Raw genomic sequence first — 18020 nt, forward strand, 5'->3', positions numbered from 1 at the left:
GGTCTCACATACATCTCTATATAATCTTCATTATTCTCTAACTTGGAATCGTTACAATGTTATCTAATGGTTTACTTGTACTCGTTGCAGATTAAAATTGTCAGAAGTAAGGAGAATTTGTTTTCTTTGTTAAACTGAAATGTGAAGAAAGTAGCACATAGGTTTGTACGACTGATTATGGAGATGGGAGTTGCTGCGGCACTCGCTAATTGATTTAATGGATAACGACAATGTTTTGAAGGTCGTCTTTCAAATAATAAAGTATGGTAGTGTAGGTATATATATATTCGTTCTAGCAACCGCTTCAGCTTTTTGCAATTGAAAATATTCAATGAGTTCCCACATGCCACCGAAAGCATTTCAAGATTTTCACAAACCCCAAACCGAAGTATTTCAGTCCCATTAGGAATCAAAAACCTAGTAAGGTTTTGACATCTCTATAAACAAAGTGCGTGCTCTTGGAACCAATTCTGATGATGATATAGAATCACATTCTGTTGTTCTACAGACTACATAGAAGAAGAAAACAACGTTTGAGGGTAAAAAATATTCTACTTGTTTATTCATTCACATCTAAGATAATAAATAGACAAAAGACTACTATTCCATTTCTAACAAGGAAACTAATAGAATCCTATTCTACCTTCAACTATGATACTAATAAAATTATATTCTATCTCAACTAAATAGCTGAATTTCTTCAGAAATAAAATTGCTAAACTAAAAAAGAAAATAACAACAAATAACTCAATACTTCAACACTCCTCCTTGATATGTTTGCTGATAACTCCAAATAGTTCACAGAGTTTCTTTGGGAAGAGCTTTGTTAAATATATCAACGAGTTTCAATCCCTCCTTGGTCTCAGTAATTTCATTGAACATCTCAATACATTTCTTCACATGGTTCTTCCTAATCACCTTGAGAATCTTGTTTTGTTGTAGCATCTCACGAGAGATGTTGAAGACAAATCATTAGAGTCCACAACAACCTTCACAAATCCAAGGTACTCGGGCATAAGCTCCTCACAATTATCCATAATGAACACCCTCCAGAGATATAACTTGATGTTGTTCATTTTTTTCCGAGCTTCAGATTCTAACATAGCATCTTGCTTCAAGAAAACTACAAGCTCCTCATATTCAGAAGCCTCGACAAAAGTTGCAACAATATTTTTTGTACTGTGGAGGTATTCAGCCCTTGAATATTTAGTCTAGAATTCTTTTCCTGACATCTTGCCAGGGACAAAGTTTAAATATGCTTGGCGGACAGCTGGTTTCTCAGCAAAAATCTGATGAATAACCTCTGGAGTCAACTTAAATGTAACTTTGTTCGTCCGACCATTGGACAATGGTTTTACACTCCACATGTCATTTTTTAAAGCTACCCGCTGTTTTGGCTTCTTGTTTTCAGTCTTCTCCAGCAGCCTCTTCCTAGCGGCCCAAAATTTAGCCTCTGATAGAATACCACCAATGACCAATTGCTTGTGGAGTTTCTGCAGCTCACTATTCTCCCGCCGTAATTTAATCCGACGCCCCACTTCTATTGCTGTGAGTTGCTCATCATGCGGAACATTAGATTTTTCGGAAGTAGATTTCCTTACTTCCCCACAAGCTGCAATTGTTGAGGCAACAAATTCCTAACACTGGTCATGGTCAGGGAAGCTATCAAACTCGTTTCCACCCTGATCTTGTGTAAGCTTAAGTAGAGCCTGCTTATTTGAACCCTCATCGTCTTTCTTGGGCTCATCATCTTCATCATTACTGATTTCTTTCTCAGTAGTCTTCTCAGCACAGAGGTAAATTAGATAGCTAATGAATTCAGAGTGCTGCTTTAAGAGTTTCTTGATTCTCTATTCTTCCAAGTAATCCAGCTGGTCTTCCTTGAGGAAGAGAGTTACCTTTGTTCCTTTGTCCAATTGCTCAATATTTACATCCCTCGTAACAGTGAAGGAACCACCTGTTTGTGATTCCCAGATATACTGTTCGTCATCGTTGTGCTTGGTGGTCACAATAACCTTCTCACATTGACTACTTCAACAAACTTGCTCAAAATTTGAGCTCCAACAAACTTGCTCAAAATTTGAGCTCCAATTGAAAGGAAAACTTCTTTTTATCATTTCAACCGTAATCATATCTTGGCCGCTAGATTCGAAAACAACACATTTTCTATCTTTGGACAGTAACATATGATCTTGTACTAGTATTTGACCAACACTCAATAGATTTTGGTCAAGATCAGGTACCAATAAAACATCTTGAATAAATTTAGTACCTTTGGGAGCTTCAATTGCCACATTTTCTTTACCAACAATCTCCAATTTAGTTTTATCGGCCAACTTGACGCTACCTTTGGCAGATTCCAACTTCGTAAAATATTCTTGTTTGCTGGTCATGTGTTGAGTGCAACCGCTGTCCAGAAACCATGTGTTTTCATCATTCAATCTTATTGCTGCCATCGGCATAAATACAAACTCCTTCTGTTCTTTAACTTTCGAAACGTTGGCTTTTTGAGTTTGTTGGTTATTCTCCTTCTTCACTCTGCAAAGCCTTTCAATATGACCAAGCTTATTGCAATATCTACACCGGAGAGGTGGTTTTTTCCCCTTAAACCAACGATCATCCTCTTTATAATTGGTTTTTCTGCAATACTTTCATAGAGGGAAGTTTTTTCTCTTCTTGACTCCATTGCGAGAATCGCCTTGATCTTTTCTACTAGAATTAGTAGAAGTTTCTAGGATTTTACCTTCCTTTTGCATCTGCATCTTCCCTTTGAACTTGGAATGAAGAGCATGTACAAGTTCTGAAGGTGACAATTTTGTAAGATCCTTCGAATCTTCGAGTGAGGAGATCTTTACTTCAAATCTTTCCGGCAAACTCACAAGAACCTTTTCCACGATCCTTGAATTTGTAAGCTCTTCTCCCATAAGTCTGATTTGGTTTACAACCTTCATCAACTTGTTGGAGAACTCTTCAATAGTTTCTGAATCTTTCATTCTGAGAATTTCAAACTCTCTTCTCAGATTTATCACTTTTACTTGTCTGATTTTATCGCTTCCGTGAAACTCTTCTTTCTACTTGTCCCAAGCCTCCTTTTCAGTCTCACTCGCCATAACTCTTGAGAAAATTACTTCCGAAAGTGTTGATTGTATGCAAGAGAGCTTTAAAGTTTTTTGAAACCTCTTCTCTGTGATTCTTAATTTGAGCCATAGTTGGATTATTTGGCAAAGGATTTGCCTCTCCTCCAACCTCTACCACTTCTCACAGATCATATGCACGCAAATATGTTCTCACCTTGACAGCCCAAATTGGATAATTCTCACCAGAAAAAATTGGGGGCGAAGGAATTGGAAAATTGCTGGAAGTCATAACTATATTGACTTTTACACAGGGTTATTTTTGGGGGTCTTCTCTCTCATAGACCCCTCAAGAAATTGGCTCTTGATGAAAACAATGTTTGAGGATAAAATATTCTACTTGTTTATTCATTCACATTTGAGAAAATAAATAGACAAAAGACTCCTATTCTATTTCTAACTAGGAAACTAATAAAAGCCTACATTATCTTCAACTAGGATACTAATAAAATCCTATTCTATCTCAACTAAATAACTGAATTTCAGAAATAAAATTACTTAACTAAAAAAGAAAAATAACAAAAAACAACTCAATGCTTCAACAAACGATAATGCCCTTAAAGATGTTAGCTTTGGCAGTATGTTATGCAGCACCCTCTTGCTTAGATTAAGTTCGTAAAGGCCCTGGATATTGATTCGAAGCAATGTCCTCAGCTGCTCAAATTTTTTGGGCGGTGTCAATTTCTTAAAGTCACCACCTTCTCCCATTGAATACGACATGTGCCAACTTTGTTCCAACATATGAGATCCTTGACCCTCTTCCAACCTGACACAAAGTTTTGAAGATGCAATTTGGGCTAAATCATTGACAAGGTCATGCATTAAGAATTCCTCTGTGTTCCCTTGAAAAGGATAACGGGCCCTTTCGAATAATGACATTGATCTCAACTCGAGAAAGAATTAGTTGCCTAAATCTTGAATTCTTTCATCTCCCCGTGGTACTGCAAGACGATCATTAGCAATCCACAGATGAATAACTTGTTCTTTCCTAAATGGATAATATTTAGGAAATATTGCACAATAGGAAAAACATGGCTTTAAATGTGGGGGAAGTTCATTTTAGCTCAACACCAATGCTGGTAATATGTCATTGTTTGACAGGTCCTATATTTGACTTCTCAAAATACATCTTCAACCTTCAACCTCTGATTCGAAGCATAACATGCCAGCAAGCGTCTTCAGAGCTAAGGGCAGTCCTTTGCACTTAGCTACAATATCTTTTCCTACTTCTTCAAGTTCCGGATGCTCCATAGGGTCCATGTTTTCAAATGCATGTATTTTAAATAAAGACCAAGAGTCATCAATAGACAAGGTGTCCATGCTAATTTTCTCAGTTCGCATCATCAAGGCAACACTCTCTTCACGTGTCGTCACAATGATCATACTTCCAATACCTCATTGAACAAACATATTCCTCAAGTCATTCCACTCGTTGTAGTTGTCATTTCACGTATCATCCAAAACAATGAGAAAGCTTTTTCCATTTAATCTTTCTTTCAATTTGACTTGTAGCTGATTAAGATTATTGTTATCCTTTAAGTCAAATGAGCGAACTCAGAAACACAAAACCAAGCTTTCAAGCCAAAATGATTTGTCACCTTATCATTTTAGACCGCTTGAGCTAGTGTTGTCTTGCCCATGCCCCCCCTTCCAACAATAGGGAGAACATTCAGATTTTTTTCACTTGCCTCCTTAGACAATTAATGGTCAATCAATTGTTCTATTTCATTGTGCCTACCAAAGACATCAAATTCAACCACAGAAGTTGAAGGTGTTCTAGTTTCTCGTTTAGTCGAAGAAAATGCTCCTTTAAGCCAAGGAGACCAATTTGGTTTTGCAAATCCTCCAATGCTTCAATGGTGTCTTCCAACTTCTCCTTTATGTTGAGAAAAAAATCATCACTCAAGAGCTTGAGGCCACTTACTTGTTGGTTGCTTGTTTCTGCAAGATTTTGATGTGGACCTTCCACTTTAAGCCTCAAAGCCTCATAGTTAACTTCTTCCATTAAGTTTTCAGCGCCGTCCACGGCATCTCGAAGTTCATTAATCCACTGGCTCACGTGTTGATTTAATGCCTGCTTATTCGCTGCGTCACTTAGCATAGCCTGAATAGTACTATATAATTATTTACAAGAATATGCAGTGATGAAATCTTCACGCTATATGTACATGAAGATATAGTACTAATAACATTGATCAACAAATGGTTCAAAGTAACAATGTTGGTTCATCTTCTCGGTCATTTGATCGAAAATGCAAGCTCAATGTGAGGAGATCCTTTGTACTCTGTGAAAGGATTATATTGTATACTACAACTCATGTAAAATTTTACTTTTTTTATTGAATTAAAGTTTGGTCAATAAATATTGTACTTTTTAAGAAAATAGCTTTGTTATAGTGTACAGTGCTTTGTTATAAACTTTTGCTTATTAGGTAAGATTGTATAAAAAGTGACAAATTTGATGCTTTTCACAACTTTTAGAATTTTTATGTTTATGAGAAAATATTCTACACAAAAATTTCAAATTATATGTCCAAACAAAATTCAATTTTATCTCATAATTTTAAATTTTGATTTCATCTCACATGTTCAAACAAGCCTAAGGGTGTGTTCGGCACAAGAATTTTTTTTTTTTTGGTTGCAGAAAATTCTCAAAAAAATAAGTTTATTTATTTTCTGGTTTCAGCCACGCTAACATGCTCTGATACCACTTCATTCCAACTTAACATTAACTATTGATTAGCACAAGTGAGTCATGAATTCATTTTGAAAAGAAAAATAAATATACAACCATAAGTTGTTTATTGTAAGTTATAGCAAAACCTTTTAGATTGGAAGCCCACATGAGGGACTCAAAAATGAAGTGATAAGTTCATCTTTTCACATCTCATTATAGTGTTACTTGGGCCTACAATATACTGAATATGATTTTAGAACTGTAAAGAATTGAATAAGATACTCTACAACAAAAACAAAATGTTGTTCTAATAAATTACTTTCTTGCAATAATAGTGTGGGAAATTAAATTAATAGTGGCTTTAATAATACTATAGTCACTGACTATCTTTAAGAATTTATTGATCCACTGTGTATTATAGCTTTATTGTTCATTGAAGAAGCACATTAGCAGGTTTAGTATGTGTTTTTGGAGATAATAATAGGTATTTCTAATTAATAAACTTAGGTGTCTTAAACAGGCATAAAGCAGTGGCGGAGGTAGGATTTTGCAGTGAGATTAAGAATACAAAAGTAAACACACGAAAAATCCAGTAAGAATCATTTTACTATATACTGTAAATTTTCTATTTCCTTTTCCTTGTTTAGGTTCATTCCAATATCAATCTGCCTCCATTGTCTGCAATTTCTGAAATCGCTAATTGATAACCTACAACAAGCGTGCACCAAAGGGTGTAGAGTAGTGGTCAATGAAGTGGGTGTGGGTCATGATCTCAGGTACAAATCTCCCGTCGGAAAAAAACATCAGGTGATTTCTTTCCATCTATTATTCCAGCCTTCGTCGACAAAGTTACCTGGTACCTACTGCACTGGTGGGAGGTGAAAGTAATCCCGTAGAACTAGTCGATGTGTGCGAAAGTATACCCGGACACCACAGTTAACAAATAAAGACATGAGGCCTCGGCTTCAAATCCGTCGCGGGGAAACAAACATTAGGTGATTTCTTTCCATCTATTATTATAACCTCCATGGCAGAGTTACCTAGTACCTATTGTCGGGACCGTGTGTAACTTCACGCGAACTCCGCACTAGTATGATATTGTCCATTTTGGGCAAAGCCCTCACGGATTTGTTTTTGGGCATCTAGGTCACTTCACATGATCTTCCAAACATGTTGTACCGCCGTTATCACCCAACGAGACACGCCGCGAACTTCGCACTAGTATTATATTGTTCGCTTTGGGCAAAGACCTCACGGATTTGTTTTTGGGCATCTCCAAAAGGTCTCATTCTAGTGGAGTTGGGTGACACTTTTAAATATTGGACATGTTCCCTCTATTGTTCCGATGTGGGATTGTTTTTGCTTCTCAACACCTACTGCTACTGGTGGGAGGTGGCACGTATACCGTGGAATTAGTCGTGTTGTGCGAAAGTAGGGCCGAACACCTTAGTTAACAAAAAAAGACATGAGGCCTCGGGTTCAATACCAACAAAGACAAAAAAAATACTAGGTGTCTTATTGGTACCTGTTGCTTGTACGAGATAGCAAGCGCCCTAGCGCGATAGCGACCGCTAGGATCGTGACAGCAATATCTCCTTACCTGTAGGGGCTATATATAGACCCCAAGACGCGTTTGGGTCATTTTTCCTTATCTTTGAGCTCGTTGATTTAGTTGACGTGTGCCAAAGCTAACCCAAACTTCATGGTTATCAAAAAAATAATCTCAGGTTCAAATCCCAGATATAAAAAATACTAGGTGATTCTCTCTGATTTGTCGCTGATAGGAGGTGGCAAGTATCCCGTGAATTTAGCGAGGTGAGAAAAAGCCACTCCACACATTATCAAAACAAAAAAAGATAAAATAAAATATCTTGCAACAAACACATGTATAGCAGAGCAAGAGAGCAAACGTGCTTCATGGAGAAGATTTTACTCCCATAGCGAGTTCATATAGACATATTACATATTAACTAGAAATGGAATCACAAAACTTCATGTTAGTGTTAAATCAATATATAAGTCATGTTTTTTTATGATAGAACACTATCATATTAAAAAAAAGACATGAGGTATCAGGTTCAAATCTCAATAGATACAAAAAATCATTAGGTGATTACTTTTCATCTGTTCTAGCCTCGGTAAAAATGAGTTATCTGGTACCTTGCTTGAGGGAGATGACAAGTATCCCATGGAATCAAATTCCAGCAAAGGAAAAAAATCACTAGGTGATTTGCTGGCGGGAGGTGAAAGGTATCCTGTGAAATTAGTCGAGGTCCCGAAAGTTGGTACAAACACCATGGTGATTTAAAAAAAAAATAAAACATGAGGTCTCAGGTTCAAATTCTAGCACAGACAAAAGATCAATAGGTGATTCTTCGTAATATGTGTTGCTAGTGAGAGGTGAAAAGTATCCCGTAGAATTTATTGATGTCCTGAAACCTAGCACGAACACTACGATGATTAAAAAAGGACACGAGGTGTCATGTTCAAATTTCAATAGAGACAAAAAAATTATCTATTGCTGGTGGGAGACGGAAGGTATGCGTGAATTAGTTGAGGTCTCGAAATAAGACATGAGGTCTCAGGTTCAAATTCCAGTGATTCTTTATAATATTTATTACGAGTGAGAAATGACAGATATCCATGAATTTAATAAGTACACAAATGGTTACATAATAATCAAGAACATAGTACTCCATCATTTTATTATGTGACATTATTTTTTGATAAACGGTAGTTGAGTTATGTGACATTATTTAACTGGGGACAATGTTTATTCTTAGAAAAAAACAAGATTGTTAAAGCCTATCGTCTAAAAAATAAGGATAAAATGAATTGTTTTTTATTTTAGTAGTAGATACGGAATAATTTTTTTGGGGACCAACTAGAAAGGTGGCATATAAAACAAGATGGGAATTATAATATTTATTGATTCTTTTTTATTATAATATTAGTAATAATTTTGTCTTTTTTGGACAATCATTGAGAAGAAATAAAAAAAATAAATAGAGATTGACCATAAACTCTTGACTAGATTTCTTTATAACTTTATCAGAATGGTGTATATATAAATTAAATTCAAATTTTAATGTAGTAAAAATTAGTGACTTAATACAATTGTTTTCAGCTTTAAATAGTATTAATATTTTTGATTATTTACAACTTATTTTCATGGAATCAATCGTTATTAGTATGTCGTAGTTCACTAGTTTGATTATTAGCAACATTTATCAAAAGATCTCGTTAGTTACAAACTATTTAATGATAAATTAGTAATAAACTTTGTAAATGGATCCTAATTTCTTTTTGCAGTGAGCACAGAAATTAGAAAGTGATTATACTCTTTTAAATACATCCGACTTTTACTTATTTATCTGAGTAGTTATTTTGATATGTGTTTTAATTAGGGGTCAAATTTTGGGTATATGTTATAATTAGTGGTTAAACCTTCAATATTTTTTTTTTTTGCAAAATATATACTCCCTTCATTCCTTTTTAATTGCTCCCCTTTTTTTAGGGTCAAACAAGATAAATTATGACTAATATTTTAAGATGCATTGTTTAATCAAATTGTGTGTGTGGGTGGGTGGGGGGGGGGGGATTGCAATTTACAGTAGTTGTTTTTGAATATCTAAATTTTAATTTTAAAAGAATTAAGTTAATTTAATCTAATTTAGTTTTAAAACATAGTCAAATTGACTTAAAGAAAGCAGTAAAAAAGGAATGAAAGAAGTATTATATTTTGTTTGGTTTGATGTTAATAATATCAAAAAACCAATTATATTGATTTTATTTTGGTTTTAACCTATAATCATCCAAATTAAACAGTAAACGAGTGCTTTCTCTTTTAACTAGGGGTGGGTGTTGGGTATTCGATTTGGTGTTTTCAAAGTTTGGATTCGATAATTCGATAATCGGTATATGAAGGTAGATACCACATACCACACTTATAAAAATTGGTTGGGTAATTTGGTAATCGGTAAATTAAACTTCGGTTCGGTACAGTATTTGGTAATACCATATTAAAGTTGGAGATGTGCAAATGTACATTAATTTCAAAGAGTAAATTTAATAGAAATTTTACAAGCCCTAAGGGTGTGTTCGGCAAAAGAATTTTTTTTTTGGTTGCAGAAAATTCTCAAAAAAATTATTTTATTTATTTATTGGTGTCAGCCACGCTAATGTGCTCTGATACCACTTCATTCCAACTTAGCATAAACTATTGATTAGCACAAGTAAGTCACGAATTCATTTTGCAAAAAAAAATAAAATTACAACCTTAAGTTGTTTATTGCAAGTTGTAGCAAAACCTTTTAGATTGCAAGCCACATGAGGGACTCAAAAATAAAGTGATAAGGTCATCTTTTCACATCTCATTATAGTGTTACTAGGGCCTACAATATCATGAATATGTTTTAAAACTGTAAAGAATTGAATAAGATACTCTATATTCTAGCTACAAACTGTTGTAGTAAATTACTTTCTTACAATAATAGTGTAGAAAATTAAATTAAGAGTGGCTTTAATAGTACTGTAGTCACTCACTATCTTGAAGAATTTATTGATCCACTATATATTATAGCTTTATTGTTCCTTGAAGAAGCACATCAGCAGGTTTAGTACGTGTTTTTGGAGATAATAATAGGTATTTTTAATAAACTTAGGTGTCTTAAACAGACATAAAGCAATGGCGGAGGTAGAATTTTGTAGTGAGATTAAGAATACAAAAGTAAACACACCAAAAAGCCAGGAAAAATCATTTTACTATATACTCCATTGGTTGAAACCATGCATATGTGATTTGAGATTTTCCATGGAAGTTGATAAATATGAATGATAAATTGTTTTCAAATTCCCATGATAATGTTTCGATACTCCATATTATATTGTGATCAACAAAAGAGAGCATGAATTTGAAATAAATATTGTTCACCACTTGTAAATGATGAAGCACCTTGGTTTTTACATGATTATGCATATGTGGATGTGATATTGATGACTTGCAAATCGGGTATGACGATACCCTACAGAATACGATATGCGATTGAATAAGATGAAATTTGAATGCATTGATTTTACATGAGAAAGGTGGAAGCCCGAAGAAGGCGTTTGAGACACAAGCGGCTCATCGCTGGAAGAACGTGTTTGCCGACACGGAATATCGGTACCTTGCTTTATGGTCTTGCGTACCTGATATTATATTATTCCAAATTGGGATTATGGTTAGGAGCCATTCTTTGTGGTCTTGTGCACTACCATATTTGATTTAGGTCGAGACACCATGCTTTGTGATCTTGTGTGTCTCTCCCTCACTTATACTCTAATCTCGGCGGCAACTGAGGTTTGACAGTTGGTGTAAATTATGTAGGGTATTCCACCTAGCTCAGTTGCATTTCATTATTGTTGAGAAAAACTATTGCATTACACCCATGTGTTTTCAAATGATTTGATACGAAATTGTTTTATAATGTCTCTCAACTATATTTTGTAAAAATATTATGTTTTGCTTTGATATCTCTGCGTGCCAGTACTTTTGTGCTGACCCCCTCCCCTCTCCAACCTCTCAGGTTCAGAGGCCCAATCTAGGGGTCAAGAGAATCAGTAGAACTTTCAGACAGAGCTGTAGAGACAAGTGGTGAGCCTTTTATGTTTCGGAAGGTCTTATGTCCTGCAGTCCTTTTATCTTATATTCAGTTTTTTGGGGTCTGCTGGGGCCTTGTCCCAGTTTTCAGATAGACATTGTTTCAGTCATGTAGTAGATATTTTGCAGACGGTTTTAGAGATGTTGATTTAGATTGTGGGACACTATTCCCCATTGTCGTTTTCATATGATTCTTGACCATGTTTCCGTTATATTGTGTTTCTTCCGCATTACTTTGATCATATGAATTATGTGCATGATTATGAGACAGATAGGGGTGTTTCGGGCCTCCATGGTTTGAAATGCTCTTCACGGCTAGGCCCTGGTTCGGGTCATGACAAAGCCAGGTTTGTTTATGGAGTAGATCCATTCGACGGGGTAAAACAAGAATTTGGAGAACTGGTAGGTGGAGTGAAAATTATGACAGTGGGCAATGTATTATTGAAGAAGAATATTATTGTGCATAATTTTTTGGGAGAAGACGACATATGCCCCATTTGCTTTGAAAAATTTTCCGAGGAATCAGTGGTGGCGGTCACCACACCATGCTCTCATATATTCCATCGGAGTTGCGTTTTCTCCTGGCTATCTGAGAACAGCAGTTGCCCTATGTGTAGAAGAAAGGTTGGTTGTGCTGCATGAATAGACTTCTTGTTGTTTTCATAGGCTATACTGTACTATCGTTTTCTTATTTATTCTGTTTATTTCATCTTAGCCTTAGGTTGATTTCCAGCTAAGAATTTTTTCTCGTTTTTTAGGCCTCTATATATTTATATAGTCAAGTAACACCAGCGCGAGCTGTAAAAACTATGTTGAATGAAAACCTGATTTTTTTTATCTCTGCATTTTCTTCTCTTCATTTAGTTATATGATGTTTGATGGCTTTCCCTTTTGCAAAATGATGCAAAGAAATAGAGGATACGAGTTTATTGGAGCTCACTACTGATGTGTATAAGGTACGAGGAGGAACTGCCCAAATTGCAGCCAGCTGCAATCGGAAGATTGACGACAACTCGTTTTGGATCCAAGTAGGTACTTGTTTTAGTTATACATATGGATGGTCAAGCTTCTGTGCCGATCTTTCATCTCCTTTCGAGGGTATGGAGAAATAATTTAGCTAGTATGCCACAGTGGATATTGTTTCATGCTTATTTTGATTGTCTCAGAAGCCAGTGCTGTTTATATTATTTTTTCTTCGCAAATACTATTTGTCAAAATCCCAACAATGAAAAAGAAATATCTTTCTTTATAATCGGTAGCCATAATGTACAACATGTTCTTTTGTGTGTTACATCAAACAAATTTTTTTCTCATGTACCTTTGGGTTCCATTAGAGTTGTATGTTACATGTGCAGCAAGGCATGCTTCATCTTAAGGAAGACAAAGTAGACATCGGCGTGGTGAAAAAGAACTGAAGATGGAAATCTTCATTTGCATTTTTGATTCCTAGTTTGTAACAGTTCATGCTCTTCCCTGCGATTCCAAGAATTGATAGATTTAACACAACGAAGACAAGATTAAACAACTACTACAGACAGCGGATCAACAAATTGAATGAACAACTCCTGCAATGATAATGGATGAACAAGTGAAATGAGCTAATAGACAAGCAAGGAGAAATTTTCAAAAATAACTGGCAGGTTATCTAAAGAGTAAATGTTGTTCCCAGTAGCATGAACTTCATCTTTAGACGAGTCACCATCGATACTTTTAGATGGACTAGAAATCTTACGCCAGTCCTCACCTTTCTATAGTGTAAACATGGTTCAAGCAACAGATGCCATAAATGCATATTCAGAGCTAGGAAATTAATGATTACCAGAACAAAGAGCGATGAGGGAAGATCTTTATTGACGCTGATTGCTACAATCATTACCCCGAAACACCTCTTCCTTGATCAACGCACTGGAAAAATGGAAACAACAAGAGTATATGAATTGATATTGAGATGAACTAAAAATCTTCAGTGGTTCATGTATAGATATACTACAAACATCCATTTGGCATATATACCTACGTTAATGGAAAACGATTTGTGGTACGTTAGTACAAATTTATGCTATCAACATTCTTGAGAAAATTATCAATTCCTATCTATACTAGGCCTCTTTTACAACATCTCAGAGCAAGTCTAAAGAGTAAATTAGTTGGAATGCTTCAGCTTTTACAATATCAGTTTTGATAGTTAATACCATTGGATCATGTAATTGGTACTAGAAAATGACTACTCCTAATTGATGTTCAAACTTCACAGAATTTCGTTGGATCAAAGCGATTGCACCAAAGAATTGATCTGAAAAAATCCAATAGTAGGTAAAACCAACCGAAACCCCTGCTTTTGCCAGCACATCGGTTGCTTCCTCTTGTGACCTTCGACTGCCTTGACACCTTAATAGCAAGGAAAACCTCTATTCCACAAGCAAGTGGAGATTTGGAGGGTCGGGAACCGCAATGGGAAACCTTTCACCGCGTCACATGATTCCTGAATAGCCACATCGAGGAATTCTACCATACTCCGTGAGCTATGGTTGTTGATCCTGTAGAGTCTACCCAAGGGGTTCAAGCTAGAATGTCCTGATATTGTAAAATTCCATACAAAAGAGAAGCACTTCACTTGCAATTTCCTGACAGATCACATTTGAGGTGATCGTCTTTTCAATGAAGAATGTTAGCACGACTTTCCTTTCACCAGCTGAGCTAACAACATGTTGTTACCAAAATCCTGAACAAAAAAAAGAGTTACAACTTGCTATTAGTTTGAGGCAACATATTTCATTGTTCTGATTCTTTTAGATGTTAAATTATCTGGAAACAATCTCTTGTATTTTTGATATATAGGAACTAAAATTTTCTTCCACATGTACCTTGGATATTCTATTAGAGACTGCATTTCTGGAGGATAATAAGAGTCTACGCGTTACCAAAGCACAAGAGTAGACATGCAACTCTAAATCACATCCTCCTTTCTCAAGTAACTGGAGAAGGAGAAAAAACAAGAATTATTTGATGAAACATCGAGCTACATGAACTAGGCAGGCGTATTGGCAACGGTACATCTGTCACGACCCAAACTAGGGCCTGGCCGTGACGAGCATTTCGAACCATTGACGCCCGAAACATCTCTATCTGTCTGGTAATCATGCACCTAATTCATATGATCAAAGAAATGCAGAAAAAAAACACAATAATTCGGAAACATGGTCATAAAATGAAAAGAGACAATAACGGGGAGATAATATTCCCTCAACATCAATTATCCTCTGAACAACTGTCTGCGAAAATCTCTAACAAATGACTGAAATGATGTCTATCTGAAAACTGGGACAAGGCCCCCAGTAAACCCCAAAACTGAATATAAGATAAAAGGACTGCAGGACATAAGACCTTCTGAAACATAGAAGGCTCACCACTTGTCTCTACAGCTCTGTCTGAAAGTTCTACTGATTCTCTTGACCCCTGACTGGGCCTCTGAACCTGAGAGGTTGGAGAGGGGAAGGGGGCAGTAGAAAAGTACTGGCACGCAGAGATATCAAAACAAAACATAATATTTTTACAAAGTATAGTTGAGAGCCATTATAAAGCAATTTCGTATCAAATCATTTGAAAGCACATGGGTGTAATGCAATAGTTTTTTTCTCAACAATAATGAAATGCAACTGAGCTAGGTGGAATACCCTACATAATTTACACCAACTGTATAAGTGAGGGAGAGACACACAAGACCACGAAGCATGGTGTCTCGACCCAAATCAAATATGGTAGTGCACAAGACCACAAAGCATGGCTACTAACCATAATCCCAATTTGGGATAATATAATATCAGGTATGGAAGACCACAAAGCAGGGTACCAAGTTCCCGAGTCGGCAAACACGGTTTCCAGCGTAGCATCAATTGACTCATGCTTTCTTCGGGCAACCACCTATCTCATTTAAAATCAATGCATTCAAATTTCATCTTATTCAATCACATGTCGTATTCTTAGGGTATCGTCATACCCGACTTGCAAGTCATCAATATCACATCCACATATGCATAATCATGTAAAAACCAAGGTGCTTCATCATTTACAAGTGGTGAACAATATTTATTTCAAATTCATGCTCTCTTTTGTTGATCACAATATAATATGGAGTATCAAAACATTATCATGGGAATTTGAAAACAATTTATCATTCATATTTATTAAACTTCCATGGAAAATCTCAAATCGCATATGCATGGTTTCAACCATTGAAGTATATAGGCAAACAATTCCCATGACATAAAGAAAACGACTTAGAAATCGTATTGAAAGCAAGATATTAGCATTTGATTGAAAACCCCCATTTAAAAGCATGCATGTTCATAAAAACTACACCCATGAGATTTTTGGATAACCCCACATACCTCTATTTCCAAGGATAATAGGTGTTTCTTGAAGCTTGTGGATTGATGAATCCAAATATGTAATTATCTTTGAAAACCTATGGTCAAATCTTGAACTATTTGGGTTTTTATTTTGAAACCCTAAGGAGAATCTTGAGCACTTTTGATGAAAGAATATGTATTTTAGGGTCCTTGGAACTAAATCTCGTGTTTTAGGGCTAAGTAAGGGTGGAAAAGGACCACTTTGTCCTCAACACGGAGTGTTTAAATCACCAGAATTCCTTACATAGGCGTCGCCCATCCCGTTGCCTATGTTCACATAGGTGCCTCCTAGGCTATCGCCTATGTTTGCATAGGCACCGCTTAGGATATCGCCTATGTTTACATAGGCGCCGCCTAGGCTATTGCCTATGTTTTCCAGTGGCCATGGGCGATTGGTTAGGCGACACTTATCACTTTGAAGGGCCATAACTTCTTGCTTGGGTGTCGAATTTTTGCCAAATTGGTATCGTTGGAAAGCTAACTCAAATACCTATCATTTGACACATATTAGGCTTACTAATTTGACATATACAGAGAGTTATGGTCTATGGAAGCTGACACACTTTACAACGTCTACTAAAACTTAGTCGATCGAAATAGTTCCAACTCGTCCTTGAGTTGAAGGACCTCTATGGTCTAAATTCAAGCTTAAGCGGATTCATATGCTACCCAATAATTAACATGACATATTGTCATAGGATTTTATGGCTTCGAGATTAGCAATGCATCAAAATCATGGTCTATATTGTAGCTCGAATTGCGAGGCGTTACATTATCCCCCCCTTAGGATCATTCATCCCCGAATGATGATGCGGGACACAGGTAGACACGATTTCAAGCATAATAAAGGACTAGGAAAGATACAATAGGAATAGTACCTTCTGTCTCCTCCTCCATTGAAGCAAACAAATTGGGATATCTGATTCTCATGTCATCTTCTGACTCCCAAGTTGCTTCTTCGACTTTCTGATTCCTCCACAGTACCTTTACTGAGGCTATCTCTTTGCTTCTCAGCTTTCTAACTTAGCGATCTAAAATTTCAACAGGCTCTTCTTCGTAAGAAAAGGAGTCTGTCACTTTGATACCCTCTATTGGCAATACCATAGAATGATCTCCAATGCATTTCTTCAACATGGATACAAGAATACCGGATGAACGGAACCCAAACTTGCAGGCAATTCTAACTCATATGCAACTGTACCAATCTTTTTCAAAATCTAATGAGGCCTTACATAACAAGGGCTCAATTTACCCCTTTTTCCAAACCGCATAACTCCTTTCATAGAAGAAACCTTGAGAAATACCCAATCACCAATTTCAAACTCTAGTTCTCTTCTCCGAACATTGGCATAGGACTTCTGATGACTCTGAGCAGTCTTGAGTCGGTTGTCTCACCCACTTCATACCATCCTATCGGAGACCTACATCTCCTTCCATACAAGGCCTCAAAAGGAGCCATCTTGATGCTGGCATGGTAGCTATTATTGTAGGCGAATTCAACCAGTGGCAGGTGATCTACCCAACTACCTTTGAAATCGATGATGTATGCCCTCAACATATCTTTGAGGTTCTGAATGGTATGCTCATCTTGCCCATCCTTCTGAGGGTGGAAAGCTGTGCTCAAATTCACTTGTGTACATAAACCCTTCTGAAAGGATCTCCAAAACTGAGATGAAAACTGCGTACCTCTGTCGGAGATAATGAACATTGGTGCTCCATGCAATGCAACTATCTCCTCAATGTAAATCTTAGCATAAACCTCTCCCGAATAATTAGTCCTCACAGGCAAAAAGTTGGCTGACTTGGTCAACCGATCTACAATCACCCATATAGAATCATATTGGTTTCGGGATCTCGGAAGCCCTGTAATGAAGTCCATATTTATCATCTCCTACTTCCATAAAGGCAGGGCTATCTCTTGGGAAGTACCACCCGACCTCATGTGTTCTACCTTTACTTGCTGACAGTTCAAACACTTGGACACAAAATCAGCTACATTTCATGTTATTCCACCAATACAAGGTTTTCAGATCATGGTACATCTTAGTAGACCCTGGGTGAATGACATACCTCGAAGTGTGCGCCTCATTAAGGATTCTTTCCCGTAGCCCATCGATATTCGGAATGCACAACCTACCCTGAAATCTCAGAATACCATC

The 18020-nt window shown here is 36.5% G+C and overlaps 1 pseudogene; it reads right to left on the bottom strand.

Annotated features, from left to right (window-relative positions):
* Positions 1–4265: 4265 nt before the first annotated feature.
* Positions 4266–5235, bottom strand: LOC124889007 (annotated as a pseudogene).
* Between the last annotated feature and the right edge of the window lie 12785 nt (positions 5236–18020).

The sequence above is a fragment of the Capsicum annuum genome, chromosome 11 (genome assembly GCF_002878395.1).
Source record: "Capsicum annuum cultivar UCD-10X-F1 chromosome 11, UCD10Xv1.1, whole genome shotgun sequence".
Taxonomy (NCBI): Eukaryota; Viridiplantae; Streptophyta; class Magnoliopsida; order Solanales; family Solanaceae; genus Capsicum; species Capsicum annuum.